At 44.2% G+C, this 24,124-nt stretch overlaps 1 long non-coding RNA gene across 6 annotated transcripts in view; it reads right to left on the bottom strand.

The window, feature by feature from the left end:
- The window catches only part of LOC310903429, a 334,064-nt gene that overhangs the window by 290,640 nt on the left and 19,300 nt on the right, over positions 1-24,124 (bottom strand). For 5 of the 6 annotated variants that reach the window (XR_014587518.1, XR_014587519.1, XR_014587521.1 and 2 more), the window contains exon 3: positions 6,551-6,738. This is a non-coding gene — a long non-coding RNA (uncharacterized lncRNA). Of the gene's footprint in view, positions 1-6,550; positions 6,739-17,501; positions 17,609-24,124 lie in introns of all 6 variants that reach the window. The other variant, XR_014587520.1, reaches the window with a different exon arrangement.

The following is a 24,124-nucleotide window of genomic DNA, read 5'->3' as shown; positions in this document are numbered from 1 at the left end:
CTTTTGCTTAAGCTTTTTTAAAGTTGTACCATATATGTATGAAAACTTTTCAAATAAATTAAGCTTTGCTGTAGGTTGTCCTGGTAAGAGTGTAGTGAACAACAGCTGCTGAACTACTAGATAACTATGTTCAGACAGGCCACCATGGGAATGAATCCCTATGCTTGCGGGATCGAAGACTACGCCTGAGACTTAATATGGTTTCCCTTTCTTCTCACAGGATGAGCTCTGTGTTGTATCTGTGACACTTGAGGGCTGTGAGCTTGTGAAAAAGCAATCTCAAATCTTGCTAGACCTATACATCTCACCATAAAACTTTATATTTCCTTAATGCTTTTGGACTCACGGCTAGTTTCTGGCTCATAGGAAAGGTTGGAAGTCCAGCCCAGGGGAGGTCCTGTAACTGCAGACACCTTTTCTTTCGAGCAAAAAGACTGAGAGTTCTCTATTATCTTGCACTATTGAAGAGGTCTGTGGTTTCCTCGCTTGTCCTGCTCTAGCAAACTCTTTGCGTTCATGTAGGCACACTGCTTCTTTCCTTGTTAGCTAAAATACCTGTAGCAAATCCTAGTGCATTTCTCTAGGCACAGCGTGTCCCACTTTCTGAAGCTCTAAGTCACCTCGGCAGTGCAACTCCTTGCACAAAACCACCTCTCAGGCTTGGCAAAGCAGACCCTAGTTTCTCTGCAGATGATGAAACTAAAGCCCAGAAAGCTGCAGACAGGATCTAAGGAGATGACAGTAGTATGCTTCAAGGTACACGGCCCTGACTTTCAGGAACCCGGGCATCTGTACAAATGGCTTTGAATATCCATGCTTCGGTTGTCAGAAGTATTGAATATCTTGGAGTAGAGATCTGAGAGCTGTGGCATCTTTTAGTCAGCAAAAATGACCATGTTCTCAATGGCAGGACATTACAGAGGCCTGTAATGCGGTCTCTCAGCCTCTCGTAGCCAGATGAAAGATTTCACCTTTAAACTTGTACATGCTGGCACTTGCTCCTAGGAAAGCCATTCACCATAACACTTCATTCCCAGGCAGAACAGAGCAGGGACTTCACTGGTTTCACTTTCCTTCTATGTCATAAGAGTGGGACAGGATGGATTTTGGATTCTGGCACACGAATCCTTTATCAAAGATGAGACATCTGCCTTTCAAACAGATTGCTGGCCACTGAATCCAAGGGCTGCCTCTCAACTGTATTTACGAAGACTGAATTAAAGGTGTTGAATACTTGTGAATAAACTGCCTCAGTGGGCTAAAAAAAAAAAAAAACCTAAAAACTTTCCAGAGAAACTGAGGCCGTACTTACACCACGAAAGAGGGTTCTGTGTTCTGCTTTAACGTGTGGCTGACCCACGCAGGTGATAGAGTGCACCTCTAGAAAGCATCTTTTTTTGGCACTAGACTTAAGCTTTGCTGTTCCTAAGGCTCAAAAACCTATCACCTCAAGTTGGGCATATGAAAGCAGAACTGATTAATTCTGGGGAAAGGAAGAAGATCCTTGCAAAGGGCTCTTGGTTCTAGGTTTGTCCTGCTTGGAGAGAAGAGAGAATCCAAAGCCAGGGTGTTGCTGTGTCCCATCTTCCACAGTGAGAACAGGATTTAAGAGTGTTCCAGCTCACAGCACTGGAGCTGAACCCTTTTAGCCTTGTTGAGTCCCCGGCTCCAGTGGCTTTTAGCTCAGACCTATCTCCAGCAACAGTTCCCAGCGTTCGCAAGCTAGAGCTGCAGCTACTCACGGCATGCTGTCACAGTCCAAGCCGGGGGCCTCCTGCCTTGTGATTGCTGATTTCAGTTCATTTCTCTGATTTACAGTTTCCTGATTTGCAGGTTGTTAAAATCCTTGTAAAAAACATTGGTCTGGAAAATGTTCCTAAATAATTATGTTGATGACTAAAAATCAGCCTGAAAGGGCTTTAATTCATAGCAGCTTATACAATAAGGGAGATTTAGGGAGAGCTTTTATTCTCAACTCATATTTTTAATGTTTCATTCATGTTCATATCCTGTACTACAGACCCCAAAGTGAGTTTATATGGCTAAACTCTAATTCTACAGTCAGGAACTAGTTCGTTCTCTGGAAAACCTTTCTTAAGCAAATAAATTCTTCTATCTGAAGGTTAGTGTTGTGTTTATGTTCTGGAAACTTGTGGGGAATTAAGAGTCCTTTTCCTTTTGGAGGGGGATTGTGGGAATTGGAAGGTTACTGTTAAAACAGGCTGTCTAAGCATTGGGGAGAAACTGAGGTCAAGAGCCTGCCCTGTTTATTCACTGTACATAGAGATCGTGGCTGTCTGTGCAAGGGGATTTGTGCAGTACAGCCTGCAACGTCCTGGATTTGCAAATGAGCAAGACACATCCCTGACTACTTTCCTTGTCACCTTTGGTACTGAGAGGAGAGAAATCTGTTGTCATTAGCCCTGGCTAATGTTTGGGCCTGCAACAGTGTCATCCTAAGTCTCAAGTTTCTTATTTAACCAGTCCCAGCTGTGTCAAATCTGGCCTGCAACAGAACTGGAAGCTGGAATTAACCATTGAACCTCCCAAACGATATGACTGATTGACTCTATTGTAAGGTCTCATTAGGAACATTTTGACATGTCTTCTGCTGGAAAATGTCTTAGTTAAAACTCCACAGAAATGTGTCTATTCCTTAATGCCAAGACAACTCAGAATATCTTAAATGAGGCCTGGCCAGGGTGGAAGATGGGCTTTACCACATCCCAGGGGAATAAGTTTAGCCTATTGTGAGCTGTTCCTGGTTTTGTAATGACTCTCAGCAGTGAAAATGCTTGAGATTCCCAGTTTTCAGGGAATGAGAGAAACATTCTCCGTTCAGCTCTGTTTGCAAGTCTCATGTTATTTAAAGGCCTCAGCTCGCAGCATAAGTTAACACAAATATCTGGCTACATTCAAGCAAGCTTTATTAAGTGGGGTGGAGCAGTTTCTGCATTAGTGTAATGGAGAATGACCGGAGCTTGTGTGTCATGATGTAATGGAGGTATCTTCATGCAGGTCAAGGCGGGGTGTTCATATGCCTCCTTGTGCATATGTGTGACAGGCACTGCCCTGGTGTCAGAGGCTCAGGTGAGATGTTACTCGTTTACAGAGAAACAGGACTTCTGGAGGTCTTGCTAATACAGCTTTCCTACAAGTCTGGATCTTGATAATAGCCTAATGTATTACTGGGAATTTTTTTTTTTTTTTAAAAGACCCTGACTGGTTAGTGCAGGTGTTTGCTTGGTCTGCCAAGAGGTCAGCATGAGGGATTGTAGCCGTTTTCAGCTGAAACTAATTACCTTGAAGAGTGAAGTAACTAGAGCTAGAAAAACACTGTCTCCTACTACATTAGAAAGTCAGATGTGCCCAACATTTGCATTTGTCAGGACAGATCTATATAAGATGACCTACCACCTGCCATGACTTGCTAGACTTCTCTTTGTAGAACGGTGCATCATCCATGTCCTGCTGTCAGAAAACATCTGTCAGCCAACATTTGCTTTGTTTCATCCTTACTTCTGCTTCTCATCACACCACCTTGTGCACAACAAGGACATGCTAACATACTATGATAGCTTCTTGAAGACTGCTGCAATAAGATGCTCCTGTAATGTGAACTTCAACAGGAAGGTAGTCTGTAGGTAAGATATCCCTGAGCTGTGGCTGTTACAGCCCTTCTGAAATTGCAAATCCACTGTATTGTATGGTATTGAGGCAGTTTATGGGGTCAATTCTGCTGCACAGTCATCTCAGAAGGAAAGTAAGGTCTGGGTTAACTGTAAAAGAGTCTACAACCTTCATTTTTGCAGTATGTGCAGAGCCATGTAGCAGCTTTCCTTGTGGGGAGAATAGTTGAATGATCCAATCCATTACACTAGATCTAAAGAGAGTAAGAAATTAAGGAGTTACAGCCTTCATATGCTTTAAGTGCTCTGTAACTAAGCAGAGCTGCAAGCAATCAGCTTGGAAAACAGTACCTTGAAGGAATGTCCTTTGGTGCTCTCCTGAGGTTCTGAGGGGGGGAAAAAAAGACTTTATCTACTAGAGGAATTGATGAAGCAATGAAGAAACAATGTCTTGATCAAAAGTTTTTTTTTCACATTTTGACAGGAAAAACAGTTGAATGGTGGAAGATGACCTAGTTCTAGGAAGGAAGAAGGTAGGATGTTTTAAGAATTGCCAACCATATCGTGGCTAAGAAGGTTATGATGGGCAGAATGGAAGAGGAGATCTACAGCTTATTAGTAATCCAAGATTAATTTGGAAACTAGAGGCACCTATTTCTGAGGGACAGACGTGTAAGTTATGATAGTTGTAGTGCAAGATCAATTGATCTACGTGAACACAGTGCTAAAATCAGCAAGTTCCATCCTTTCCTTCAGCAATTTCCATTGCTGGAAACCGTTTAATTTGTAGCCTTCACCTTGTATGCAGGTGAGGATGAGACTATGGCATTAGTCAGTGTTGGATGAAGTGTGGATTTTATCACTGAAGTAGAGAAGTTTATGCTGCAGTTTGCTCTACCAGAGCTTTTGCCACTTATATCCCTTAAGGGATCCTTCAAGGAATTAGCAAGCAGGATGCAACACAGACTGAGGTTGAGAGTTTTAAAAAGTCATTTCCACTTTGTTATTAGCATGTGTGAATATTGGATTTTATGATTTCCTCTTGATTTTTATGACTATTGCAGATTATTCAAAGAAAAACTGAAAAAGTTATTTATTGCCTGGGTTAGTTTTGTTTTTTAAACTTGTAACATCTTAAAGCATCATGAAGAGTTCTGGATCATAATCACAACAGGAAGAACGGGAAAAAAAGCAGTTTGTCTGCAAGTCCAAACACCACCATAAATGGAGGTGTAGGAGTCCACTTGGGGCTGTAAGGTCAGTTACGGCACTGAGAGCCCAGTGAAAATGTCCTGTAACTACTGACAGAAGTACCTCAAAAGTCTGCCAGCTTTGTTAAGGATCCCTGCCCTCTTCAGGTGACCTTCTATAACTAGACTGATGATGTCCTGATAACAGGATTTCTTGATGCACTTCCAGATGTTCCTGATACTTCAGGTCTTGCAAGAAAACAGATGTACTCGGAGTACTTGACAGTCCTTGACAATCTCACTTTGAATGAGGGACCAGGAAATGGAGAGCACAGAAATAAGAAACCTTTTTTTTATTTTTTGGTTGCACTTGATCATTCTTGAATCTTGACACTGGGGACAAAGATTTGGGCGAGGTTCCAAACTGGCTCTTCCCCTTGAAATCCATTCTTATGTCCCTATGTGCACATTAAGGTGAGCATTAAGTCTAGTGTTTCAGTTTTAAATCTCAATTCCCTTGCTCAGTTTCAGGGCCAAACTCTTGCTAGGGAATAGACATGCACAGCAGATCAGTAGCCTTCTTTCAGGATACCTGTTTCCACTAAATGTGTGAAGAAGCTTAAGATTATACTAGACATTTTGGCCAAGAGACCCGCTAATTAAGCAGCAATGTAACCCCACCCTGACCAAGCATATTTCTTTTTGTTCAGCACTCTTCACAAAAAATTGCCACTATGACCTCAAATTATTGCCCATGCTATTTGGATTTTAGACAGCCATTTCTTCAGGTCACAGTCTAAGCCCAGCTTAGTTCCTGGAGGAGTTGCTTCACAGGATGTCTAAGATGGGAAAAGATTATGAAAGGTGGTTCAGTAAGAGTCTGCACTGAAATGGAGCACTGGCAACTCTAAATCTAAACCTAGGCTGTACCCATAGATAACTTAATTGTATTTTTTCTCCTGTGATGCCTCCCTTCCCCAAACAAAACTCTTCAGCCTACTGATCCAGAGACAGCTGCATTTGACTGTTTATCTGATGCTTGAAAACTGAAAATGCATCTTTTGTGCTATAAAGGTTCTCCAGTATAGTGGGCTGCTAAACATGCTTTTCATGGCTTCAGGGATCATCTTATCAGTGAACAATTAAAGCTGTTTAGTACACAAATCATCATAACTTATGACAATTTTAATTTGAATAACTGGGAAACTCTTATTCAGTGTAGCAAGCAGCACCTGATAAGGTTAGTACGTATTCTTAAAACAGGCTATTGTCAGCTGTACACATATTGAATATAACTGTAATGCTGCTGGACCTCTGGGCTCTCTGAAAGAAATGTGACTCCGTAGGTACTCTTATAGCTTGGCTGCTGACCAATTTAATATGAACTGAACACACCATCCAAACACAGGGCTCCTAGGTGGACCATCAGAAACACAGGCTGGTTCTGGGGCCTCTGAAAGGAAAAGCAGTGAGCTTTCGTGCTCTGAGGTTAGAGGTGAACAGCCAAGACCGTTGGAAAGTTATTCTTCTATTGTCCTGCTTAAAACAGTGTCCTACAGATCACGTGCAGGCTACACTTATTGTGGCTTCATTTTTTTTTTCATTTTCATTATTTCACCCACCAGACTTAGCCCAGTACCACTGCAGGAGGTGTCAGGGTGACAAACCAGCTGAAGGAACTGAGCCACGTGAAGCAGAAAATAGAAAATGTAACTATTTGTGTTGGCATACCTGAGGAGCAGCGTGGAATGAGACCCCTGAAGCCTGTGTCCCGGGCAGTGGTCATCACCTGGGGGCCTTAGATTTGGCAGTCAGGTGGTGGCAGCAATATCCCGAAGTTAAAAGTGCTTCTGCTGTGTCAAGCCACCCCTGCGATGGGAATTCTGTACAAATCATGGCAGTGCTCTCCACCAAATGTTCTGTAGAAATAAAAGGCAAAATAAATAGTAAGTGACTTAAGTGAGGCTACTGGCTTGCTTCAAATTATTCCAAATTAAGTCATTTTTGAACTTAAAACCTTTGGTTTAAAATAAACCAGAGAGTCATCAGGGAAGAAAAACCTGAGTGCCACAAAAACTGAGCTGTGAGTTCAAGGATATGATTCATTTTCCCCTTTCCTCTCCATCCATTCAGGGGCCAGCAAAATCCATCTCTTACCCGGCCGTTCTTTACTCTGAAACTTGGAGTAATGGGAGGAACAGAGGAGTTAATTTGACAGCATGTTTGTAGAAGGCTCTGCCATGGGTGTCCTGTGAATTGTTCTTGATATTCCTCAGCTGGTGTCCTGTTTCTCTGAGTACAGACAGGCATGTTGTGGCCATACAGATCTTGTGCCTAAACAATATGCCTCTGTAGTATTAATATGAGGCTTGGGCTAAATCATGTTCCTCTGTTTCTTCTAAGCCAGTATCTGTATGGCACCCCCCAACCACACAGACACACGTGCGCACACGCGACTTCCAGAATATGGCACGAACAGCGGAAGAACGTGCGATTGCAATTTTCGTTGTTGATGCCCGTTTTCACCACGTCTAGTATGTGCTCTGAACTGACTGCTTCCAAGAACGTCACTCTCCTCAACGTGCATGGACATTAATCTTCTAAAGAGGAATTTAAATGGCAGGGTGGACCCCTCGAGCTAATATAAGGGAGGTGATGCCCTGCCTGGTTTTAATTAGAGCTAGCTTTCTTAATGAGGTAATATTCTGTTGTGCTGGGTTATCTCCTGGAAGACAGGGCAGCAGGCGAGCTGTTGGGGAGGGACACTTGAAAAACATCACAGGCAAGCTGTTTAATGTTAGCGCTATCATTCATCACCCGGGCTCTTTGGAGAGTCTGACAGACGGAGCACGTCCTGTGGGGACTCCGTCAGCCTCTGGCGTGCTGCTTAATGCAATTTAGCCAGATGTATCAAAGCGGCAGGCAAGACCCTGCTATTTGGACAGCATTTATAGCATCCTGGGCAAATAGTCAGGAAATGTTCAATAATGTGCCTCGCACAAGTGCGGCAAGAAGCAGATTCTTAGAATGACAGGTTGCCAAGAGAAATCCTGGCAGTGCCTCATTCCAGCTTTCAGTCACATGCTGGTTTTGTTGTTATTGTTTGAGGGCTTTTTTTTTTTTTTTTTAAGGGCTTTCTCAGTCTCAGGTTTCCAAAGACCAGATTTAAGGTGACTTGAATAGGTCCATCTGGTTCCCAATCCAGCGGATGAAAGCGCCCGGCAGAATCGCTGGCCCACGCATGCACAGCGTGGAGCTGGGCACGGGGCCCGCTGGCAGCGCCGGGGTTTTCTCTGCACAGCTCTCCGTGTGCTGGGCTGACCCCTGCAGCAGCCCCGAAAGCTCCGTTTGTGGTGCAAAAGGGGTCGGTGTTGGCTGTGCAATCAGAGCGGGGATGTCATTACAGGTGAATTTAATGGAGACCCTGGCTGCACCTCTAGGCCACAAAGTGGGATCCAGCCTGATACCCTGACAGCCTCTGTGCTAGGGGATTACACGGAAGCTCTGCAGGCCACGCTCAGCAATAGGCACGTATACCTAACTGATGCTTAAGTAATACTCCCAAATTTCGCAGTCCAAATTTGTTGCAGTCCCTTTCCCCGAGAGCTCGTGGACACCCACAGATGTGGCTCTGGTTCTCCTCCTGGGCTCCAGGTGTGTGCCATCTCCCCATCAGCATTGCTCTCAGGAAAGCAGACAGCCTGGGGAAAACCGTGTTCTGCTCTTCCCTCTTGGGGTCCTGCTGCCCAGACCAGCTGCCACGGGAACCCTAGCCATAAGCCACGCAGGTGCTGAAAGCAGACAAGTCTTGCAGCACTGCTGTTTGGCGATTTACATCTCAAACTTCTTTGCCAGCAACGGGAGAAAAGAACAAGGTTACAACGCTGCCCTGTGGGCTGCTGGCAAAAAGATGTACAGCCTCCAGAGGGAAAACGCTCCAACAGGCCTGGAAAGGGAAGGGCTGCGATGTGTATTCTCAACCTAAAGGACAAAGCCTTGTTAAATTCCCCCTTATTTTTATTTTTTGCTAAACCAAAGGTAGAAGACTGAGGCAAAGCTCTCCCCAAAACCACCTTTCTCTGCTTGTCCGAGGAGGCAGCACCGCAGCCTGGGTGAGGGACAGACACACAGCCCAGGCACCTCCATCCATGCTGCGGTGTCTGCTTCACCTGCAAATCCAGCTTTGGCTCAGGGCTGGTGCACAAAGATGTAAAATCCAGCTGGGCCTTGCAGCCTTGGAAAGCTCTTTGATGATAATTCCAGCAACAGAAACGTAGCATATGCAGAGCCTTGGATCCTGTTGCTAATAAGTCTGCTTTTACACCACTCTGCTACACTTATTAACTTCCATTTACATATTTTTCCAATAATCTTTTTAACATGCGACTAGATGACCATAAATCCCGGAGGGTGAGGAGTACAGGGTATGTTGGAAGAACAAGTGCTTGGGACTCGGTTTAACCCTTCAGGTACTGCCGGGAGGGCCGGATCCTGAGCAGCTGTGTCCTGTTATCCCACCAGAGACAGGTGGCAGGGACGGGTGAGTGCTTTGACGGGAACAGATTTTCTTCTCGTGCTGTCCCAAAACAAATACAAACTGCAGTGCCGCTGCCAAGTCCCAGAATGCAAATGAATGCAGAACGGGGCACTTGAAATGTTTTTGCTAACAAGTACATACCATGGTTCTGCGGCGATGTTTAGCTGTTGATGAAATCCCATCTGTGGATTTCGCAACCAGGTACGCTACACCAAATGGCTCTCCGCTCTTCGTGGAACGTGGTGAGGGAAAGGAAATCTGGTGTGGCTCGCTAAGGCAGGACGGAACGGGGGCAGACGGTCAGAGCATGAGAAGTGCCGCCTCCCACTGCACAGAACAAGGGCTCAGCAATATCCAGAGCCAGGGACTCCAATGCAGGAACAAGAGATTATCCTGGGGGCAAGGAGGGCGCTGAATCTGTAGTTTGGAGTTCCCTCTCCACTACCCTTGGATTTCAGACTTCCTTCTGGGAGAAATGGTGACAACTAGGAAGACTGCTCGATACATATATTTATACACATACACACATAGTTGCTTCAAATTACCCAGGAATAACAGTTTCCTCTATTGAGGCAGCTGCATAGATGACTGAACAATTTGTCTGTTCAAACATATTTCAGTCAACTTTCCCTGGCTGATTTGGCAAGAATTTTTCTTTCTACAACTGGATCTCCTCCAATAACAACTTAGACAGCCTTTTGACTTTAGGTCACGGATGTATGACACTGGAGGATTCCTTCCATTTGTCTCCCTACAAGTAATGATGCAAAAACCAGAGGACTGTCATGGTACTAGTTGAGAAGGGGGGGTGAATTGTTTGTGCCACACATCCGCATGTCAGCTGGACCCACACGACAAAGCAGGATGCAGGACAGATCATCCCAAGGATCGGCTTTTAGACTGGCACTCAAGGGTTCAAATCCTCATAAATGTCCTGGATAAACACCTAGTTTTGCTTCCGACTGCATGGAGGTAACTTCTCACCCCAAAAGGCTGCTGTAAGGGCCCTATCTTGTTACAACTGGAGGCTCTGATTAGCGATGAGCATTAAGGGAAAGGGATCTCTGTCCCAGGTGACCAAGCAAGATCTGAAATAAGATGCAAGATCTAATAACAGATGCAAGATCTGAAAAAAGATGTAAGACCTGAAATAAGACGCAAGATCTGCCAGCAGCATCAAGGGTGAGCAGAAGGGGGTAGTCTGACCATCAAGAAGCTGAGGTCCTCTCCACCTCTCCCAGTGTCACCTTTTTGTGACAACGCTACTCAGACCGCAGCCAGAAAGCCATTTTACATGTGTAAATAAATCCTGCTCTCCCTAGAATTTCAGCTTGGAATTACAACCATCTGCAAATGTTTCACATGCCCCAGCGTAGAAGCAAGAAGGAAATGTGGCCTTGATTAGTATCTGTTAATCAATTTCCATCTCAATTAAATGTTGTTGTGCCAAATACAGGGTGAGGCCACGCAGTTTGCGATGTACCAAACCTTATGTTGCTGCTCTGCGTGAGGAAACAAGACCCCGGTCTCCAAGTCCTAGCGACTTTCACAAGCAGTAAAATGGTATTTTTACAAGATCAGCACTTTACTTTTCTGCAGCCATTTCCTTAATGGCTTAGGGCAGATGACTTTGGGCAGTCTGTTGGGGCTCGGAGTTTGATAAGGACCCCTAATCTCAGGCATGCAGCTTAATCTCCAAAAGCTGGATTTCAGCACTACCTAATCGCATCAGGCTCTTTTGCCCTCGCCAGTCCATTACCCTGCTGCGGGGTTCTAAGATCTTGGTGGCGTAATGACATCTTCAGACCTGTCTTTGCTGCATTTCCAAACTCCCCCTGCAATCCCATGAGGCTCAGAGCCTATAATATTAATTGCCAGTTCACTGCTTTAGGAGTACCTTCTTTCCTAACTTCTACCCTGCTTGTCGTGATGAGATCTCTTACAGATGCAGTTAATCAGAAAGATTACAATCACTCTAGAAACACCTGCATTGGAAATAAGTCTGGCTTTTATTAGTATGAATTCCTACTGCTGACAAGCTCTGGGAGGAGAGGATGGGGGAAAACCCAAAGATCCCTTTACACAGCTGGAATATAAATGTGAATTTTTCTTCCTATTTATTTTTCTTCTGTAAATGATTTAGCTGCTATTGATGAAGATTACCACCAAATAAGAAGCAGAATCTACTAGCTTGTGTTGTTGTGTGCAACACACCCGTAAAACAAATCTATGCCTCCACCACTGGAATAGGCCATCCTTTTTGCCATGACTTGTACAGAACTGGAGGTAGCATTCATTGCCAGAACTTCAAGAGCAGCAAGGATCCCGTGTTCAGGCTCCTTGTTACATGTGGAAGACAAAACAGACATTCCAGTGCCCTGCATCCTCTTTACCCCTAGGATATTAAGAACAAACACAAAAGACTGATCTCATTAGTTGTAGCAAGTAGGTACAATAGGAAGGCGAGAAGTGCTTACTGCGGGTTAAAAAGACAATCTTAAGCCTGATGCAAGAATTTTGAATCTTATTTCTACTACTAGGAATCCCTGCTCCCTGACTGTTGGGTAAATGCTGACATTGTTTAAAAGCTAGTATTTTTTGGACACAAAGCCCTGCAGTATTAAAGGTTTCGGTGTTTCAGAAACTCTGGGTTCAGGTAATAAAACAGCTTGTAGTCCTGAAAACTGGCAAAACCCAAAATAAAATGCCATCCCTCTTGGGAAACTGAAGGACATTCAAGTCCTTCAGGACACTTGAAGGTAACGGTCCAAGAAAAAGCTCAAGGTGTTCACATTTATTAAGGAATGTTAATCTACTAAACTCTACATTTGTCCTAAGCACACATAAATAGAACCTTTTAAAATCTAAATATTACATGTAAAAACTGTGGAAATACTACTTATGCCAGTCATCTGCTAACATAAGAAAAAAATAAATAAATGTGTCATTGTATCATGGACCAAATTCTCAGTCCATGCAGTCAACGTGAAATGCTCCCAATTCTCTACATTGTGCTTTCTCTCACTGGTAACAACTCAAACCTAATGTATGCTCAAAGAAATGATGCAGTGGGGGATAGTCTGTCCCACTGCTGCTACAAGAGTTACAGGGAAGAATTTCTAATACAAAAGCAGAAAATATAGCCCCTATACTGACTCTTGATAATGTTTTCATCCACCTTCCCCAGATTCTTAGGCTATCTAACTTTTCAGAAACCATCAGGGACTGGGCTGGCACAATTCCTACCCGATTCTAAATGAAAGTAGTTGTCACATATCCATGCAACTCCCATTCATTTAAATAGCTTAGAGTTGGTACTAAACAAGTTAATAAAGGAATGAAGAACAGGAACCAGGGGAAACCCAAGGAATATCTTCTTCTGTGGCTACAGTAATGCTCCCTCTGGCCCTGGCGCCTTCAGCAGGAAAGCTGGAGAGTCGCCTTCCCTCATCGCAAGTTATCTTCTGATACAAAATGGAAAAGGTGCATTGGAAATCCTTTGGGCTAAAGCCTACCTCTTTAACTTCACCAGGTGCTGTAACTTGAGGTCTGCTCCACAGAAGGCTGTCACTACTGTGACCCTGTCTGGCTGTATTTTAACAAAAAACCTACCCACGGGAGCGCCTCGGCACCACCGTGCACCAGGCACTTCGGGCTGTGAAGCCCCGGTTGGTTAAATCCAGCCTGCAGGTACTCTGAGCAACCTGAAGTAATGCGAGGGGGAATATCTCAGACAACCTTTTCTCTTCGACATTTCTCTTGGCAGCCTCTCACAGTCCTCAGCAGGACGGCTGATGTCAGTGCCAGTTTTGGGTACCTAACTCTTCATTCATTCACAACTGAGTTCCTAACGCATTAGAAATGATGATGCAGGGTTTCTCACCACGTCGATAAGTTTTCAGCTGTCACTACTAACCACTCATTCACTCATAATCGAGCTCCATTTCTTCTTCCCAGAGCACTGTCAAGGCTGTTTTACTGAGGAGCATCAAGACACAGGCAGCAGAAACAGAAGGACTTTGCCTAGTAGGAGACAGGAGGTCATGGAGGTAACAGTCGTTGCTGATTTCAGTGTACTTAAGTCAGACTTAGCCTGTGGTTAAATATACAGGTCCTTTGCCCTTTAAAGCTTAAAATAAATTTGTCTTAAACTACTGCATTGGCTTACATTACAAGATAAATTATGAAAAATAAGTTGGCCTCAAAGCATAGTTTTGCTTAGCTGCTCTGGGCATGAACCATTTCACTTGGACTCTGTTTTTCAGACCACCTATCTCCCTCACCAGGAGGATGAAGAGAAAATAATCAAGAGGGGCTGGAGCCTATTTAGACAACTGGCCAGCTTCTTGCAAAGGGCTCCTTCCCGGTTAGAAGAGAGAAGATCCACCACAGAGGAAAAACAAAACCTGCAAAAGGCTCAACATGGTAATGATGCAATGGTATGATGTTATTGGATGGAAAGGGCCGGCATCACTGGTTTAACAAGGAACACAGTGTAGGATCAGGAGCTACACCTTTCTTTTTCCTATCTCATCCTTTTTCTCGCTTGCTCACCTTGTCTTCTTTCTCATCTTTACTATTAAGTTAATGTAAGTGCTGAGCATGCACGCTGTATTGCATACTACAGCTTTCATCATTCCAGCTACTTGACATTGATGATCCCCATGCCCTTGATGAAACCTGTAAATGACTATAGTTGAAATAAATATGAATCCATCAATACAAGCTCTTGAACTTTACAACCGAGTCACACATCTTGAGTCTTGTCAAATAGCATGATCTGGCTGACTGAAAATGGGAACCGTGTTAAATATAATACTGGTACGGTATGTTGCATATCAACTCTAACAAAAGGGAGCTAGGAAACAAAAAGACATCCCTGTAAAGCGGCATCATTGCACTGTTACTGAGCAGCACCTTTTAACAAGTCAACCAGCTCCCTTAAACTTACTTAACTTCAGAGATACACTATTTATAATTCCTGTTCCCAAATCTTGTGCTATCTTCCCAAGTTTTATCACAACTCCGCAAAGGTGGCCCACTCCTCTTAACCTCGTCAGCAAACGTTAATTAACTTTATTGCTGCTACCTCTGTTGGTCAATACAGGCAGCTCTCTCTGAAACAATGAACGGAACTCGCTGCACCTCACTTCCATTTAATATGTACCCTATTTTGTGTTCCTGCCTAGACTTGAACGATGAAAAAAGAAAAATTAAAAAAGAATTTATGATCTCATGAACCTTGAGAGCAGAGGCCCTTGAGCATCTCGTGAATGACAGCCGCACTCTTAAGTCTGGACCCTAGCCTGAGTTTTCAATCCAAGAGGACTGAGCGATGTTTGGAATTACATAGCGAGGAATCTAAACTAAACCAGGTGTCTTCCCAGTTTTGCCAAAAAAATAGTTTGACACATACTAGCTTATAAATAGATGGTTCTGCCAGATCAAACAATGATATATTACACTGACCACTCAAACAGCCCAACAGTGAAGCAATTTTCATGAGGATGCAATATTTTTTTTTTGCTTTTTAAAATTGAAAATAATAAACAGATTGGCTTGTATTATCATGAAAAAATGTGCTAAAGGGTAAGGTCTGTGAAGAAAAATCTGACAAGTCATAGGTCATAAAAGTTTCAGTTCAAGCTTGTTCATATTATAGTGAAGTAAATTATTGCTGAAAACTTCTTTCAAAGAGTTTCTTTTTGATTGGGTCTTGTTTTTAAGATGAGCAAACGCTTTAAATGTGAGCTATTTCCATAGTTTGTGTGCAATAAACAACAGGCTGAATAGAAAAGCAGAGACCACAGGTCATTCCCACTGGTGTAAAAGAAATGCTACACCGTTTTCTTCCAGCCACAGAATATCCTTTACCCAAGTATGACTGTATACATCTCTGTCCATCCACAGGCACCTAAACAGGGACTTCTCAGTGTCATACAAAGTTTTTGTTGCTTTCACCGGTACCCATAGGCCCAGCTGGCAATTGTGAAAATCAGGCTGGCAAAGCAAAGCAGACCTGACTGACTGCCCAGCCTGGCAGCAGTGAGGCACTCTGGGGGCATGAGAAGTCTTTTTCTAAGATTTAACTCCCTTTATTGGAAGCATTTGCCATTCAATTCTCATTCTGTTCTTTCAAAAATAAGACTGGTTTGATCATGATGGGCAGTGTCTCTCGGGACAAAATGGTTTTGAGTGCAGGCCTCATGTAGGTCGGTGTGACTGCATCGAACCACAGGACCACAGAGTGCCTTGCACTTACAATCTGTGCAGCAGAACTGCTCAGTGCAAGTGATTCACTGAGAAACCTATTTTCCCTGATACAGCTCTGGAGAGGTGCCTGAACATGGTGATAAGGAGCTGACAGGGAACCAGCCACACTCAGATGCCTTCCAGTTCATCTAAAGATGCAGAGAAAATCTCCTCCCACGTTTAATGTCTTTGGGATTCTTCCAGCCATGCCTTTCCCTTCTGACACTCTTCCAGCTCCCCGGGACTTTCTGGCCCTCCTGAACATCCCTCTCAGCCTCCTCCTCCTCTCCCAGAACAGTTTTTCTGTCCTTGCCTGTTCTGCTCCTGCCAGGAGGTTCCTGGGGAAGAGGCCGCAGGTGGCGCAGTGTGTGCGCACGGCTCAGCCTGTCACCGGGACTCACGCTGCCGTCAGCTGCACCTCTTCCTTGCTCGGACACCCGCTGGATCCTTTCAGACAAAGATTTTCCCCTATGCACCAGCCACAGCTCTCCCTCAGTGGCTGTTTCTAACGGAGAGGCCTGCGCTCCAGCATGTGAGAGTGCTCTAACGCACAGCACATACTTTTCCAGGCTCCACCGCAGCGTCAGGCTTAATGAAACACTTAATTATCAGACCTCAAAACTCAGGATTTCCAAGCAAGACAAATGGATGTCCTGCATCAGGGCCTGGCTGTGCAATCCTTCCTCTGCTGAACACTTGCTCCTGGGGACAGATAAAACCAGCAGGCTGAGAAACAAAGAAGCTGCAGAAAGCATGCTTTCTGATAGGAATGAGGCCACGCTGGTAACATGTTCTGCTAGCATAAGGAAAACCCGGATACAGCAGCATCCAAATAACTGCTTGGCAACTGCAAGGAACCAAATCTACAAAAACCTTTTGGTTTCTAGCTTCAGTGTATCTGGAAGCCAAAAAAGCTAGGTGCAGAGGTCATGCAGACAAAATCTTGGGAATGTCTGTCTATCAAAATTAATGGTTTGATTCATGCTAGAGCTTTAGGATCTACTAGGTACAAGTTCTTTCACGAGGGCTCTGTAAAAGTCTCTGCCCTGTGTCTTGCAGAGGCAGGCCTAAGCATTAGTCCAAGAACTAAAATAAGAAATACTGAAATCATTGCATTCATTGATTCAAGTAGTCTCATCCAGAACAGGGAGATCTGGCTGGAAGAGATGGGTCTGGGATGACTGAACATGAGCAATATATGCAGACGAGGAGGCACCACCAAAAAGACACCACTGAAACTGTGGCTCTTGCCCCTGTTTCCACTTTCAGATCAATTCAGGGAAGCACACCAGCAGCTCTCTCCTGGCGCTGTGGCATGGGACCAAACACGTAGAGAGCACTCTGAATTCTTAGCTTCCAGGAAAAGTTGTGTATTCTGGGCCAAAGAACAAGCACTTCAAACTCTAGTAGTGGTATGTAGGTTTCACCTCATCCATGTCACAGAGAAGCACAGGGATTTTGCAGTTCTGATCATTTGTATTGTACTGAATGACTTGTCCAGAAGTCAGATGCATGTTGTTTCTCCCTCCCAGCCTGCCAGCCACAAAACACTCACCAGCTTTTGTTTACATTACAAATTTAAGATCTACCTGTAAGAAATAAAAAGCCTCCAGCATGACAAGCATGCAGTATAAGAGCAGGAGAGCTTAGGGCTGTCACCACTGTCTGTAAATCTCTTTGGTAACTGGGAATTTGTGAGGTGAAAGGTTTTCAGTACTGATCTGCTGTTATCTGAAATGGATTGTATGCCTCTCCAAATTTTTTTTATCAAATCTGTAAAACCAGTAAAGCACAACATTACTCGTTAGAACTCTTTCAGGGTGGAGTGAAAAACAAAAAATGATTTCTGGAGAGTATCTGGTGTTGATCACAAAGAGAATAAGTACTACTTGCCCAGAGAAAACAAGATTTTTTCCACTAACGTCTTCTGCTTTCTCAGCAAATTTTTCTGTTTTCTCTGCAGCCCTTCTCTAGCCAGTAAATTCAATATCTTGTGAGATCTAGAGAGAACAAAGTGAGCATTAGACAGACAAACAAGGAAGGGGTCAATTATTGTATTAAAATCCGCAAGTGCATTGTTTTAGCACAAATTTCACATTTGCTTGCGCATGCTTTTAAGTGATTCCTTATTTTGTACCTTATAAATGGGCACCAGATGCCAGAGAGAATGATCGAAATTGCAGTGAAACTTGAGATCAAGTAAGTTTTGCCTTTACCTAAACCTACTTACAAAATAGCATATATTCTCCCCCTCCCCACCCGCCAAAAATTTAACAACAACAAAAAAAAACCTTTCTCCTAATTTGTCATCTTAAGAAGCTGACAAGAAGAAGCACGCACACAACCTGCAAAACCTCAGAGACTGTCACCCCCGGTCGCTCCCCTCCCGAGGCCCTAGAGGCCTGGAATCAGCCTTGTCCTACATACAGTCACAACTTGTCTGCGCTTTCCCGAACTCAAACATCCAGCTGCTGTAAAAATGGCATCCAATCAACCACCGGCTGCCAGTTCTGCAGGGTTCCTGCTCACGTCCATCTGCTGCCTCCTGCCACGCTGCAGCGCGGCGGCGCAGCCAGGAGGTAGGGCAGAAGTTGGCTTGCAGTCCATGTGTGTGGGCCAGTAGCCAAGCGGCTCCGCTTAACAGTCTGGCCACAGATCTACCTTTCATGTCGAAACATGGAGAGAATTAGGAAACTTTTTAAATTAAATAATTCTACATCGATACTCTTCTGTCGTGTTTTTTTTTTTCTTTTCATAAAAACTTTTTTTTTTCATATTTTTAATTAGAAACACTTTATTTCTCTCCTTTTACAGCCCTCCTGGACTGAGTTAGTTGGATCAAAGAACAGCGAGTTCTATACAAGTAAGATCATGTTAAGTTACTGAGTCTTTTTACGAACTATCTGGCTGCTTCCAGTGTGGCTAAAAGATTGTAGCCACCATATGAACTGAGGAGAGACTGCGAGCCTTTCATCAGACATTGCTTTCTAAGAAAAAAAAGCCTTTTAGATATAACCTGTTGCCTCACATTGACCTCAGGCTCTCTCAGAGAGTATTCCTAGCTCTGATTTTAATCGTTTAGCATGTAGGAACCCACCTGCTCTGCCAGAGCACTGCCATGGTGCCACAGGCCCAAGCCTCACCCAAGCTAGGCCCCGCCCAGCTTTCCAGAAGGTTCTATAACTCCTGCCCGGCTGTAAAGCAAAGAGCCACTGGTCTCTCCTCTCCACAATGTCAGAGGAGTTCCGTTTTCCCAGCCTCTGGGCTGAAAAAATGTTATTTTCTGAGTTTGCCCCTTGTGGGGTGGGAACTGAGTTCCTCTTCACAGTCCACTAAATGCGACCACTCGTAACCAAGAGGCCAAGCATGCGTGTGTCTTGTTCCCTTAGGGCAACGGGACGCAGCTCATCTCCATCAGCCAGGAAAACGAAGAAATGGCATATAGGCATCAAACTTACACTTCCAGTATCGACCTTCGAATACTGTGACAGAAACTCTTTTCTGTCAGGGAAAATAGCAGTTTAAAGAAAGTAGCAGAAAAGACGAGAGAAGTTAGAGAAAGCAAGAAGCTGCTGGATCACGGAGCTGTGACACAAACGAGTGATTGCAACTACCACACACCAGCTCCTCTCAGCCCACATGCACACTCATCCCTGGGGGACCATTTTTTAAATACAGGGTAGCTTTCCCAGGAGTTAAAGAGAAAAACACTAGCTCTAATTATTTTCCATTTATTGCGGATTGTCACAAGGTCAGGATCTACCAACAGCAAGTTATTACGGGGCAGCTGACAGATGCTGCCTTGTGTGTCAGGCCCCTCAGATCAGAAGCTAAGCTGATCCCGTGCCTTTTTAAGTCAACAGAGCCTCTCTGAGCTTTCGCTGTGACCTAAAGAACACTGCTCTTTATGGCAACCCTTAACTATGAAGCACTGGGAATTGTCTAAGTTAGACACCTGGCTTTATAATGAATTCAAGTTAATGCGGCCTGTAAATGGGGGCTGGGGGCTTAATTCGAAAAGCCAGCTCCATACTCTGTCATATACTTGGATAGCGCAGAGGCACAGGAAATAAGTTTGGGAAGTCACTTGTGTGATTTATCACTAAAACTCCAAGGTACTACTCCATTAACCATCCTTCCAGAAATGTTTGCATGCTGCTTACTAACTAGGAAAAGTTGCTTGCATCGAAGCTGGATAGGTTGGAAACTTTTCTCTTTCTGCATGAAATACATATCAGAACGACTTCCGCAACTGAGGCTGCCGAGAGCCAAGCCCTGTCAGTGGGAGCTTTGCATTTCCTTCATTTAAACCCCCATGTGGCCCTACAAGAACGACGTATATTTTACAACTGCAAGTTAAATTCTGTGTTGTTGCATAAAATATTTTCTCTCCAACTGACAGAGATGGAAAACTGTGCCCTCCACTGCACCTCTGTATTTGTGTTCTGTATGAAAGTCTTTCAGGCCATGTTCCACTGTCGGGTGGTGGGCTCAGCTTGTCAGCCTACAATTTTGCAAGTTCGAATGATGAATTTACCACTTAATCTTAACAGGCATTTGAATTCCACTCCCTGTTAAAAGATATCTTTATTCTTCTGCTTAAATTTTAGAAAGGACCCCACAGGACCAAACTCTTCCATTGCTTTGATGACTATTAATAATTTGCACCACCAGAAGCTGTTTAGCATAGAAAATGTTCTTGGATGACCCTCCAGCAACAAGTCATCGCTGTATATGCAGCTCTTAATCAAAGACTACACCTCTGATATGCCTGCAGAATTTGGCATTTCAGTCCACTGTGTAAAGTGTTTGGGCTCCCTGGAATTTAGACCATTTAACTTCAAAGTTCAGGCTCATTTGCTGGCTATGGGTAGCCTCACTGAGTCAACCAATTTGTTTACTTCTAACAAGTCTGTCCCATATCCTGTCTTCTGTGATGTTTGTAAGCACTCTTGGGATGCTCATAGCATTTCCCCCATTCAGACAGAACATCTTAAGTTCAGGTCTTACCTGAGAGGATACGCTGGAATTTGGAAACTGAAGAACATGTCATTACAGCTCTGCAGATGCACTTTAAATTACCCAATGGCCAACATGCTGTAGATTAATGCTATTTGCCAGGTATCTACTGTGGATTTTGCTGCCTTCTTAACCTCCACAATGCCACAGCTGGACTGCTACCAGCCCCCAGGCTGATCCACCTGCAGCTGCTCCCATCTCACAGCCATCATTACTGCCACAACTTGCTGCGGTTGGATCCCCCAAGACTAACACCCTGATGCAAATCAGATACTGCAAGAAAATTTATTCTCTAGTTAGCCACAGCCCCCTGAGGCCAGAGTAGATATTAACAAGTCGGCAGGTTCCTATGGCAGCAGGCTGCCAAAGGGCAGCAGAAAAGTCTGTGCCCCCTGTGGCTCAATTTTCCTGTGTGGGGCCCTGGAAAGCCAGGCTGGCTGGGAGAAGGGCAGGATACAAGTGTATCGTCACAGCATTTTGAACAGACTGAAAGAGAATGGGGTCTGAACAGCCACACGCAAGGAAGCTGCAGCACTTGGATGAGTGAGCGGATCCTGGACAAAGGTAACACTGAGAACAGTAAATAATCCATCACACAGGGACACATCAGAGACAAGCGCTCCAACACGAAACATGGTTCACAAAAAGCTGCAGACGTCTAACACTAATGAAAACAAGGGCCTTGGAACCTGGATGGTGGCGGAAGGAAAGGAGAGGCTGTTGTATAACTTGCTCCCCCTGCCCAGACCTGCCGATGCAGCTGGATTCAGACTTGCAGCATCATCGCTTTTCCGGTCTTGGCCTCCTGAACCTGCAAGCAGCCCCTCACAGTGACCTGCCAAACCTTTGCTATCCAAACTTTTCTGCCTTTGAACAGCCTGATAAGGGGCCAACCTGTGCAGTAGCTTCTCACCATGCCCCGGAGGGAGAATACAATGAGGCCCATAAAGCCAATTGCACTTGTTCCCCGAGGCAGCTTTTGAACTCTGCACGGAGAGGCTGGAATGCCCCCTTCCACTTAGCAGAACAAAGGCCAGCCAACCTGCAGGGTTTTAATCCTGAAAGTTAAACATGAATGTGATTAATGTGCAGCTTTGAATTTCGTGTATTATTGAATTGTATACATTACTCCAGGCTTGGAGATTTTCCCCTTTTATACTGCAACACAAATGTATGTTCCGTTTGGGAGGGGTACAGAACAGACAACACCAGGCAAAAGTATTTCCATATGTATTTCCCACATTCTCTGCCTGAAGGACTTGAGCGAGCTGGGATTTATACTGTGTTCCACTGACCCCAAAAAAACAACTTGAAACAGATTTAGAGAAGATTCACTGGAGCTCATTGCAATTGAAATGCTGGATACTTATTTGACAGCCTCTAGGAACCCTTCCAGGTTCACCCTTTCCTGTGAATCTGCTAAAGCTCCAGAAGATTATCAGAGTTAAGCTAATGTGCAGGATGCTGGGTTTGAGGAGATGGGTTGCCCCTGGTAAGAGTCATAAAAATGATCGTCTCTTGTAACCGGTGCTCTGCCTCAAAGACCGACTCCTTGATCCCGTTTCAGTCATAATCCTTGATAGGAGCCAAAAAGCTGGACCACATCACTCCTGTGTGATCTTCCTGGCTTCAGGGGGATGCTGCATGACCAGGAGAATATCCTGCATTTTACTACTGGGGAAACGTTCAACATAATTTTAGAAATGGTTAATTAACCACATTCATTACGTACGAGGGACAAATTTAAAGTACACTTAGACACTTCCAGTCAGGACTTTCTTATCCTCTCCATGGTTTTGACTTGTCTTCTGACTTTACCACAGCATAACACAAGATCAACAAAGGTGTTGAGATCAGTCTTCAGTAAAAGTCTTCAGAGAACTGTTTGCATTTTGACTAGACCACTGGAAAGACAGATTTGCAGTTGTATCATGTACCACCACCTGACTTGTTATGGTTAATTCTACAATAAATTAATCAATTCTACAATCAATTAATTTCCACCATCAAAATGTCCAGACTGAGCTGGCCTTTCATGGGATGTCTCTCACTAGGCTGAACAGCGAGGATCTGGAAGAGATGAGAGATGATACAAAGATTTCTCTTTTTCCAAAGCTCAGACCTAGATGGCTTCTCACAGTTTTCCACAACAATTTCCATCTGGAACTTCATTTGCTTGCGGAATTGAGCAGGGCTATTGCAGAAGGAGAGCTCTGTCTCCAGAAATAGTTTCTGGCTCAGGAGGATGACTTGACCTTTGTTCTGAAGAGGAATATGAACTCTGTCACACTGGGACACTTTTGCATCGGTGTCTCCTATGTTTTAGCCGTTACTAGCCCTGTGATTTCAGGACAGACATATGGTTCGATCCCGTCAGCATTAATGACTCTTTTGGTTTGTCAAAGCTTATTAGAGAGGAATGTTTCTTTAATTCTTTGCTTCTCAACCAAAACATCTAGACAGTGGATATGGGAACTGTAACAGCAATTCTTAGACCTGATATATGTCCAGTACCATTTTTGCTAGAATCTTGAAATATGTACAGAAAAAATACTGACCAGTTGGACCTTTCAGGGACAGGGAGGCCCAGATCATATCACTGATTCATGCATGGCCTGATATCAGCTCTGCTACTTCAACCTCACCCTGAAATCTGGCAAGTGCTGTGCATTCATACGGCCCTGAAGGAATCCAGCTGAAGCTCTGATCTCTCAACTGCAAAGACTAAACCCGCTGCATCTCCAGCTCACCTTGGTGCCGTACAGATGCAATCCAGACAAAGCATGACAAATACTTTTCTATCAAATAAGTGGAAACACACAATATGAAGCTTAGCCTGGCTATAAAATTTATGCTTGGGCCGGGAGGAAAAATGAGCTTCAAGCAGAGGACTGGGCTAGAATGATCCTACAATTCTGTGATCCTAGATCTGGTTGTAACCTCAAGTGCTGCAGACACATAATTGGCTTATTAGACATGCAATCTGCCAGAATGAAGTTATTCATCCAGACAGAAAAAAAATGCTGAAATGTTGACCCAGTTGAGAAAAGAGTGTAATCTGGGACCTGTTCAGTGCTTTGCTCTGTTTGGCTATGACAGCACTGATCTGCTACAAGGTGCTCCAAATCATAGCCTAACAAAGCAGCTTTCTGAGGAATTCTTAATTCTACCCCATATCAAAGTAGCACTCAAACGCAGCAAAAATGTAAAACACATTTTGGTCCACTGCTCTAGAAACAACAACAACAATCACAAAACTCCAAAGTTCTTCTGCAAAATGATGCTTGCAACCATCACATTCTGCTCCCAAGGCCAGAGCAATGCCTGTTTGCTGGGGACATCTGCATCACTTTTGCTATTGTCTACCAGCGAGAAGGCCTGACCTGCATCTGAACTCATTCCAGAGATATTTCAATAAATCTGCAGTTTCCCAGTAAGCCCAGAAGTCCTTTGTTAGGACATCCCTTGTCCTGTGAGGACTAAACCATCTCTCCCAA

Source organism: Anser anser (assembly GCF_964211835.1).
Source record: "Anser anser genome assembly, chromosome: 8".
Classification (NCBI taxonomy): Eukaryota; Metazoa; Chordata; class Aves; order Anseriformes; family Anatidae; genus Anser; species Anser anser.
Note: the sequence above shows the minus strand (reverse complement) of the source record. Positions and strands in the feature narration are given on the sequence as shown.